Consider the following 11512-nt stretch of genomic DNA (forward strand, 5'->3'; position numbering starts at 1 on the left):
CTAATTCCTTTAGCATGAGAAATGATCAATCTCTTAAAAATATAATAAAAAACCTAACCTAACCAACAAAATGCTATGATATATATATATATATTTGTTTAGTTTCCAAATTTGTGAAATGATAGATTGTTAAAAGCCACAAAATTAATTATGTTCCATAGTGGGTTCATCTAGTGGAAGACATGTTTTTTTAAAAAAAATTATTTTTGCCATTTAATTTTTTCTTTTCCACTTTGCTTGTCCTCCATTGATTAATACTTAATAGGACAGCCACTTGTTTTGCATTTTTCTTTCAAGTATATATATATATATATATATGTATATATAAGTCTTAGGTGGTGAAGGAAAAAGGACATAAAAAGTACTAACAAATAAAATATCTTGTGTGTAAGGAAATTCATTGGTTTTGTTTTGTACCTAAACAACTGGTTGTGATGCATCCACTTAGATCTTTTAAGCTTTTTGCAGAATATTCAACATAGTTTCTCTTTTTTTCTTTTTTTAAAAATACATTTGTTTCTTTCTTTCTAATGATCGAAATGGAGATAAAAGTTACAAAAGTTTGTAAATCAAATTTTAAATTGACAATTTAAATAAAATAATTAAGTATATGTCAAAGGATTACTATTATTAATCAGATTTCGATTATTTTATTGGAAAACTTTGTATTATTCTATTCATATAATTTATTCCTTTATTTGACTTTTTATAAACCATAATCTTATGTCGTATATTTACTTTTCTATTTCAACTTAATAACATCTACTTTCTTCCCTTTTCAATATCTAGAGACTTCTCCCTCCATATTATATTACTTCTTTTAAAAAAGTTTGAACTTTAAATCTTATATCAAAAGAAAAATGCAACTAAAACAAGTATTGATTGAACTAACATTGAATCAACTATGATTTGGTTAAGTAAATGTTTAAACTAATCTCACCTGTAAAGATTACAAATTAAACCAAGTGGTGATCGATCAGCTGTTTTAAGACTTTGAAAATCTGTTTAAAATATTATCGATTTACATTTTTTTCAAACCGGCACCGATCAAACCTTTTCTTTATCTGAATGACCTCCTTCGATTCAACTAGTTTTGATTGATCAACATAGTTTCTCGATATCTCATACTCATCCATAAATTCAACACCTATAGTCTGATAACTTTTGATATAATACACAGTCATGAACTCATTTTTTTTAGAAAAAAAATCCACCACACACACCCACCCACCCACACACACACATATTATTTTTGAATGAACTAAAATGTGCCGTCATTAAATTAGATTATATTTAAAGAAATTTGTAATGTGAAAAAAGGAAGTGCATTATCAATAAGTGATAACTAGTGATGGAGATAGGAATGGGAAGTTATATTCCACAACTTAAAATAAAAGGAGTATTGAAGAAAAAAGAGTACCAGAAGGGAATAATTAAAGTGATAACTACACTCTACTCTCATGCATCTCTTTTACTTTTAAAACCCACCACTTTAATCTATTTCTCTTTAACTATTTTCAATTTAATTTACAAATGTGCCTTCCATGTGTGTGTGAGAGATTAAAACCCTACCTACGGCAAATTTTATAATGAAGCAATATATTGTTGATATCACTACAAAAATATACCTCCAATTCACCAAAACATCCACTAAAAAGTAATCGAAGTTTTAATTTAAAGAAAAATATGAAAAAAGAGTTAAGACATATATGTTTGATGGAAAGATAAAATGTTGGAAATTTCTACTTAATATCAAACTAATTCAAAACATGTAATTTAAACAAAAGAACCATAAACCAAATCCAAACTATTTTTTAGTCCACACAATAAATATATTAGTTGAAAGAGAAAAGGATATGTAGTGTCTCTATTGTATAACAACAGTCTGTTTTCAAATCCCAAAATGATTCTAATGCATAATGTGTTCAAAAGAAAAAGAAAAATTGGGTCATGTTTGCCTATTTTCCTTTGGAATCTAGTGTAATAAAATAATGTGTATGTTTTATTTTCCTAGCTACACTTAATAATAGGGATAAGCTATATATATATATATATCCTAAATTTGTGAGTGAACGCCACATATCCATTTATGAATAGTTGGCATGCAACATATAATAATTGTGTGAATTATTCATGAGATTTTGCACCTTAAATTATGAACACTACTTTTGAACATAATGGGAAGTATTATGAGATGAGAATTAATGTTTATAAGGTAAAATGATTATGATACAACTTAATGGGCCTACTTGGAGTGCATTAATTAAGAATTTCCTCCTTTTTTTTAAAAAAAAAAAAAAAAAGTAGATATGATTCACCATGGAGTTGTATATATATTACCACAATTAGTTTCATATTTTTTTTGGTCGTTCATTATTAATTATATGCTATTAATTCTTTTTTATTAATTATATATAGATGATGAGATTATATATGCATAAAATTAAGATTAAATACGTTAAGAACATTTGATTAACTTTAAGTTATGTTGAATACACTTTGTTAGGGTGGAAAGTATTTTAAGAGGTTTTTGTTTTAATTAAAAAAATTGAAGGAGATAAAACTTTACCTCTCCCTTGATTAATAATTTTTATTTTCTCTTTTTTTCTTTTACAACTATTATACTTCATTGATGTATCTCATTTGAAGTGTTTTGGAATAGAGACACGAAGTATCATGATCTAATAGTGGAAAACAACTACCTTTAGGTTTGCTTATAATTATTTGAATAAAGAATGATTAGATGGCAAATTAGTAATCACAATATAGATGGTAGAAATATGATGATGTAAATAATTTAAATATTCTTAAGTTTTGAGTGGTGTATCAAAAACTTATAATTATAAAATTATGAATGATAAAGTTGGGAATTAAAAGTCTCCCAAACATTTGTGATACCGTTGTTACATAACTATTGGGCCGAAAGTAAAAGGGCTGCCTCATATTTGTTCTTGGGCTTTACCCAATCAAAGTCCACCCTAATGAATGTGGTCGAAATATTAAGAATTATTCAACAAAAAAAACTAAACTCAATTGCACAAATTGCAATAAGTACATTTTAAATTTTCTATCATATATTTTAAATTTGATCCTCTAATTTTAAATAAATTAAATTAGTACATTTAATTTGCAACTAGGTTTATTTTTATATATTCTTTTAGAGAGTCAATTAATGTTTTTTTAGCGACGTATATTGTAGAGAATATAATCGTATATATAAATTTAAGTGTGGAGACAATGCCTCCAACATACAAAAAAACGACCTAATAAATATCTTATTGATCATTTATTATTATTATTACTACTCTTCCGATTACCTTGATATGCTATGCTAAAATCTTATCAAGATTCAACTTTTGACCTTGGTTATGCAACAGTGACAAAATGAAAGAGCTCGACTTTTTCAAGGCTTTTGTTTTGTTATCCTGTTAAGTAGGAAGGATAAGAATAACTCGAATAACTTGACAACCTACTACTCAATCCCATGTTATATGAGTTGGATTGAGTTGAAATTTATTTTATTTGTTGGATTGAGTGTTGAAAAATTCGGATCAATCTAACTCAATCCGTTTAGACAGGTAATGGATTCATTTTAGAGTTGTTTGATGATGTTGTAGATGGAAAAGGTGGATTAGGTGGAGCCACGTGAAGTTTGGACTTAAGCAACGTTGGCCCAAGCAAAGACCAAAGCTCTGTTTTGGGCTTCAACCCATTCTCATTTCCTCTCTACTCTTTTCTCTGTAGTTCCCATATGCTCTTTTGGTTTAATAGTCTCGTTTTTTTTTTTTTTTTTTGTCGTTTTAATAGTCTCTTTTGGTTTCAGATTCTAATTTGCTTTATTTTATTGTTTTTGTATTTTTGTATTGTTTTCTTTCAATGAAAAGAAAATAAAAAATTTGAAACAAATTTTCTATTGTACACACAAAATTAAATTCATGAAAGTAATAATAGCAGTTTGTTCAAAATTCTACTTTTAGGGTTTAATGTCGAATTAACGAAGGATTTGAAATTGTCTCTCTTTCTTTAAAACAAATGTGAGAAATTTGTTGGATATAACAATTTTTATACTCTTTTACTTAAAAAAAATCAAATACAATATGAAACAAGTTTTGTGTATAAATATAATTTAAAATATATTCCAATAAGCACCTTTTGATTTTAACCAAAAAAAAAAAAAAACAATGTATTGAAATGTTTTAAGAATTTTTATTATGTCAACATTTTAGGTTCGACCCCTCTACTGAATATATATTGTCATAAATAAACATCTCTCTCCATTGGATTAATGAAATTGAAAGCCTAAAAAGGAATTATCCAAAAATGGATATCATCTTCTTAATTTGCCAAAGTAGTAATATATTTTTGTGACTATCCTTCAATTAGCCTAAACCTAATTTTATTATATCCTCACAAAAAAAAACTCATCTCACCAACTTTGACAATAATTCAATTCTCTCATGGCCTAATTTGCCAAACTCACACCCTCCCATTCTGTCCTTTCTTTCTTTTCTCCAAATCCAAATTCAACCATATATCCAATTTTCTTCCTAAATTTTTGCCTTTTTTTTCTTTTTCTCTTTCAATAAAAGTTAATAGATAATTGTGAATTCCAATTTCTGGCCCCACCCAATTGAAAATTTCATATGGTGCGACTTTTTAAGTGAGAAAAATTAAGATTTAATTTCTGTTAAAAAAAATTAGAGAGAGATTAATTCATGTAATTAATTGTTTGGCTCAATGTCATGGATTTCTTCTTCTTAATCATACATACATATATTGTATTTTTTAAGTAATTTTTCTTTACTTTTGTACCCATTTTTTCAATTATATATAATTAAATCCTTTACTTTTTGTTAGTAGGTTTTTCCCCCCTATAAAAAGGTGTTATTCCACTACTTAAATTTTGTGTATGTGTATGTGTCTTTTGTAATATTTAATTTGGGTATGCTTCATCTTTTTGTCCTTTTACTTTAATTTATTTTCAACATTTGTAACGATTAAAGTTATTCTACTTTGTGACAATTATTGGGTTATTTCAATCCCTTTCAACATTTCATTCTACCTATCTTTAATTAGTTCGTAACTTTTCTAAATAAGTATATAAGACTAGCTTTAGGAACATATGCATTTAAATAATAAAATAAAAACAAAACAAAAAAATCTATTTTGAAATCACAATTCCAAACTATAGTTGTTTCTGAACCCTTGAAACATTCTTATATATAGTATTCAATTGAAAATTATATATATGAATATAACACTTTTGTATATTATATGAAGAATGTTAGCAATAAACACAACATATAGAAAACTGACTTTGAAAGATACACTTTGGGGTATGGCCTTTGATAATGAAAGTATATTGTAATATTACATTCAAAACTCTTTGCCTTTGTCTTTGCTTTCTCAGGCACTTTCTTCATCTCTGACCCCATTCTCAATTTCATCCAATTATTATAACAAAATACAACCAATTCTCACAGAATCTAAACCCCCATTGAACTATATATATAGGGGAGAGAGAGAGAGAGAGACTAAGCCCTAGAGTTAACAAAAGCAATGAAAATGAAATAAAATAAAATTGAAAAAAGAAAAAAAACCCTTTTTATAATAAAATCTTGTGATTTTGTGCATGGTGATATGGACTTTTGTTTGACAAGTTTTTTCTTTCGATTGCTATCAAGTTTTGGGGTGTTTTGAAAGTTAATTTGTTTTCTTAATTATGGATGGTAACAGGGTCTTCTATTGTAGGAGTATTTATAAGACATATAGTATATATTAATCAAACGATATATTATTTTGTTCTAATAACTTGAGTGATGCATATTGGTATCTAATTTATATGAAATATAAAACTAATATATCTTGAACTCCAACTTTTTGGAACCTCAGTTTGGATTAAACAAATTTTTTAATGAAATCTATCAACAGACAAACAACATTGTCACCCACACCCTTGATCAAATCCCATTAATTCTTAAAACACAAAAAAGGTTTCAACATAAAAGTGTTTTTGTCTATTCTCCACTCTATATATATTAGATTGATATAAATAAAAGAAAAAAGGTAAGTGATAGCTGTATCTCTTCCTTTTTCACTAACACCAATTTGAAATTTAAAAATAAAACCCCCCACCTCTCTCTTTTAAAATTTTAATGCTATATGAAATCACCCAAAAACCTAATGCAACAAATCGTCATCATCGTTTATTTTTTAGTTTTTTAAATAAAGCAATTGAATTACTCCACTTCAAACCAAAAATCAAGGAATCATCAATCTCTCTCTCTAAATTAACACAAGAGAAAGATATGCCAAAAGAAGGAATTTTCTTTCTCTCTCTCTCATGGGTATTTCTCTGTCTAGAATGGAGAAATGTCCCAATAAAGAAATTGGGATTTTGAATTAGGAGATTAAGTTAGGTATGCCCAAGTTGTTTTATTGACTTTATAGGTGACCCCCCAATTATGGGTTTGTATGTGTTGGTATCTTGTACTACACTTGTCTCTACAAAATTCAATAATAAAAAAAAAAGCCTCACCATCTTTCAATCTCTCCACCTTTTTTCTTTATTCTATATTTGTGGAACTTGGAAGGGCCACGTTTGGCTAATTGAATAGTTTTATTTAAACCAAATTCATCTGCCCTTCTTATCTTCTTCTTCTTTTCTCTCTCTCATGTTTTCATAATATATACATAAAAGGTTAATTCACAAATTTTATTCTTTAAACTTTTGTAACATATATTTGGAGTACTAAATTCAATTAGGGCATTGTCGTTTGTGTTTGAAGTTCAAATGATCTTACTATCTAAATTATAATAAACCTTGTTTGGAATACCTCTCTATTTTATAATGCATAGAAAATAGTAAATAGTATTGTATAAAAAAGTGAAGTTTTAAATAGCTATATTATAATTAAACGTAAGTTATAATAATTGAAAACATCAACTACTATACTCCATTCCACTCACTCGAAGTTGGAGAGCCAAACGTTCTCTTAAAATTTATAAACTTAAAAAAATATTGATAAGTCTTTGATATCTCAACAAATCAACAAAGTGTTAGGCAATAGCTAGTTCAAAGGAAAAAAAAAAAGTAAATTGTTTTATCCAGTAGGGTCTTTTTTTTAATTTGAAGTTTATGAGTACATATTCAAAATGTATAAAACATAATGAATTTATTAAACCTAAACGCTATAGAACCCTAAGCTTTCAATTGGGCATATAGTAAATTAATAAATGTTAATATCAAGTATCTAATAGAAACAAAATTAACTTAGAGGTTGACCTGGTTGATTAAATCTTATATACAAGTACAAAAATTTAATTATCACAAAATTAAAAATAGTTAAAAAATACTTTTGATCTTTAAATTTGTATGACATAATAATTTATTCTCTACCCTTTGGATTTGATATCAATTCATTTTAAACTTAAAGGTTTATGAACTAAACTTATTTAATAATAACTTGATTGTTATTATCAATTAATGGTAGAGTTTGTATTGGGAGAATGATTGGAGTTGTTCCTAATTAAATGGGTGGATTTGAAAAATGAACAAGGTGTTTCGAAATAGTAACTTAAAGTTTGAATATAGGTTTATAATAATTCAATAAGACTACTGTAGAATTATATGGATATTATTAATTAAACCATTTGTTTGGTTGTCGGGAAAATACAGCTGGAATTTAAAATGCGAGAGAAATTAAATTGAAATATTCAAAATTTCAACCACTGCCTCAAAACACAATATAATTTGGATATTAATTCTCTTAAATTACAATATCCAATCATAATCTCCCATATGTCTCCTTGATAGGATAATCTTATCAACAACTAATCGCAATTCTTGACTTGGAAAATCATTTCTTAAAGATTTCTCTAATTAGTTATTGTTTATATGTAAATATTTTCAGACAATTAATATTAAAAAACTAAATAGTTCGGGAAAAAAACGTATTAAGATCTTTGATTTTTTCAACCACATATTTGAGTGAAGTCTAACATATATACAAATGGATAGGTCAGAGATGAAACTATGTTAAGGCTATGCTTCGATTCCCTTGGTTGCGTTATAGAGTTATTTGAAAAATAAAACATGTTTAAAGTTTAAATATATTTTAGAATCACTTTTAGAAAATGCATTAAATTTTACGTCTATTTAAAAGAATCTTACTAGCTTTTACATTTTCCTAAAATCAGTTTAAAATTCTAGTTAATATTTACCCTTATTCCTTATTTTATATATTTATATATTTTCTATTTTTTATGAATTAAATACATTATTCAAAAAAATATATACAATGTTGATTTTTTTTAAAAAAAAAAAACTGTTTTTCTTAATATTTAAAAATTAATCTATAACAAATAAATTTTATCACATTAAACAATAATTTTAAATTTTAAATTACAAAAACAAATTAAACAAGTTTAGGTTCAAATTTACCAAACACTATTTGATCAAAATAACCTCCATGGAGTTTGATCAAAATAGTGAATGGGAAAGGATTTGAATGAATCGTAAGATTATGAGTAATTAAACCTTTTATAATTCAGACAAAAAAAAGGAGCTTAAAATTTGGACCGACGAAGATAATTGCACAATTTAAAATGTTATTTTTTTCCCTATATATATATATATATATATAAAGAACTAAATAGTATTGAAGATATTTGGATCTTGTCTCCACTTGTTTTGTTCATCTTTAATTGAATTATAAATCTAATTGAAAAAACTATGCATTTATTTCTTTTCTTTATAAATAAACATTTTCAAAACTCGGGACCCTTCTATAAAATCCAAAAGCTGACCTAACAAAATAATTATTAAGACCACACATACGCAAATGGTTGTGATTTAATATATAGCAACCTATTTAGCATAGCATCACACAAATATGAATATTTTAGAATTAAATATATCAGCCACAGTGGTACACGTTTTAATTAACCAAATATCTTATATTTTCCAACCCAAATATATTTTCCTTTGAAATTAAGCAATCTGGTTTTTAAATTATGTAAAAATAACTTGTGGTTAATTAGTTTATAAGATTCAACTACATCGACATAGTCACGTTAATTATTCTAAACTAATTAATCCAATCATTTCCTTGATGATGAATCGTGTTATTGTTTTTCTCAATCATATTATTTAAGGGTTAACGTCTAAATTTTGTATTATTGGTGTTGTTCTCTGAATCCTAAACATTATTATGTAAAGCTATAGCTTCATTGCTAGGTTAGATTTTAGAATTTGAATTTATAGGTCCATTTTAGAGGGAAAAGTTCACTTTGATTATTTAAATAACTACAAATTCAATGCATGGTTAAATTGGATATATGACCTTTTTGTAATTTTTTAAAATAAAAAATAGACAACCTACGTTATAAAATTCAAACAAATATTTACAAAATATAGCGGAAGAATCAAAATAAAAAATAATTGAGGAGGGAGAATTCTCAAAAATTATAAAATTCAAACAAATATTTACAAAATATAGCCAATTTTAAATTTTATCTATCATTAATAAAATTTAAAATTTTGCTACATTGATAAATGTTATCGATTTAGACCCATTCATATGAAGGTAGCTTATTTACTTTTATAAAACTTATACATTTAGGTTTGAAGAACGGAAAAAAAATAAATAAGGAATCTTACCTAACACATTCTTAATTTGTAGATTGATATTTAAATTTGAACTAGGCTCAATTATATAAAAAAAAAAAAAAAAAGCTCAACTTTCTTCTATACTGTTCTCTCCTAAATATTTTATATTAAAATTATTATTTTCTAAAAAAATTGACATGTTAGAGCAATATTCACATCTTAATTTTTATTCTAAGTAACTGTGAAACTATTCAAATCCTGATTTAAGGAAATTGAAGCAATATTCAGTTTTAATTTTTACTCTAAGTAACTGTCACACAATTGAAATCTTAGTTTTAATAAAACGGTGAAGAATAATATTACAACTTTGCAATATATATTCAAGTGACAAAGTTTGGAAGGGTTTTTTTTTTATTCTTATTAATTAACCATTTAAACTACATTATTATATGTGAAAAAGTTCACTTTGTCTCTTTTCTAAAATGCGTTTTTCTTAAAATAAAAAATTCATAGCATAGCTTGAACTTGTATGATTTGAAATCTCACACACACAATCGATAGAGAAATTTTGAGGTGATGATATCATAGACAGAAAATACAAATAAAATACAAATAGAATAATTAAAGAACAAGTATAAATATATTAATGACTAAAATAGATCTGATTCAAACTATATGAAACTTTTTGAAAACAAAAAGAGCTGGAATGTAGCTAATAAATTGAGTTAGGTTGGTTGAGCAATGAATTAAAGAACAAAGAACTGTGGAATTAGAAATACTAAGAAACAAACATAAAAATGTGAAAGGTTGAACAACAGACAAGTTTTATGGAAAGATCATTAAATGGGAAGGAACAAGAAGACCAGACCATATATTATAATAATATGTATGGTGTGTGGTGGATGTACCCTTCAAACAACCCTATGGTCCATCCTCTCGCTCTATATATAATCAATGGGTGTGACAATTTAAGTACATGAATCATGTGTCTTTATTTTTTATCTTTTCATATATCCATTAATTTTTCTTAATAATTTGTGCCTCTTTACTTCCTTCTTCTGTTTCCTTTTTAGTTTGAAAAGATTCTTTTTTAATAGAAAGTTTGCTGTCTATCACTATGGAAATTTTATATTTTCTTTACTATTTTAATTTCATAAATAATAATTCATTTGTTTTTCTTGTATTTGTATTCTTCTTAATTTATTTTATGGCTAGGGGAGAAAACCTACTTTTGCAATATGATCTTGGTTCAAGAGATTAGGGTCTGAGATAGATATATATCACCTAAATCTAGCTTGGTCTAATCAACTCGTAGTGCTCCATCACTTCCAACTTTTTTTTCTTCCAATTTGTATATATCTATAATATATGATAAAACCAATTTAGAAAGTTTTAATTAATTAATTAGTTGATAAAATCTTCCATGCATTAATGTGTGTAAATCAAATTTTCAAAACGGTTTAAAATACCATTTTATTTATCAAATTTGAAATAGGGTTTACAAATTCAATCTAAACACTCTTAATTAGTTATAATTATAGATACTTTTAGAATTTACAACAAATTAAGACAAAGAAATCACTTCAATTTCTTATCATTGGCTATCGTTATAGACTATTTATATGTTGAAAAGTGATGCAATGGTAAAAATACTTTTATTATTTTCAAAACCACCTAAAATTAATTTTAGTCGAATCAATTTTTAAAATATTTTACTTATGCATATTTCTAAATAATAATAATTTATACAAAGCAACGGTGAAATTTAAGTTTGTAGTTCAAACTTCCACTCCTATCTACTAAAAAAAGAAAACATTTATATAAAAACTCTTATCTATAAATCTAATAATACCAGCTTCAAATAAGTCTATTAGAACAGAAGTAGTAATATTTATTGCAAAA

Source organism: Cucumis sativus, chromosome 3 (assembly GCF_000004075.3).
Source record: "Cucumis sativus cultivar 9930 chromosome 3, Cucumber_9930_V3, whole genome shotgun sequence".
In the NCBI taxonomy this organism is placed as follows: domain Eukaryota; kingdom Viridiplantae; phylum Streptophyta; class Magnoliopsida; order Cucurbitales; family Cucurbitaceae; genus Cucumis; species Cucumis sativus.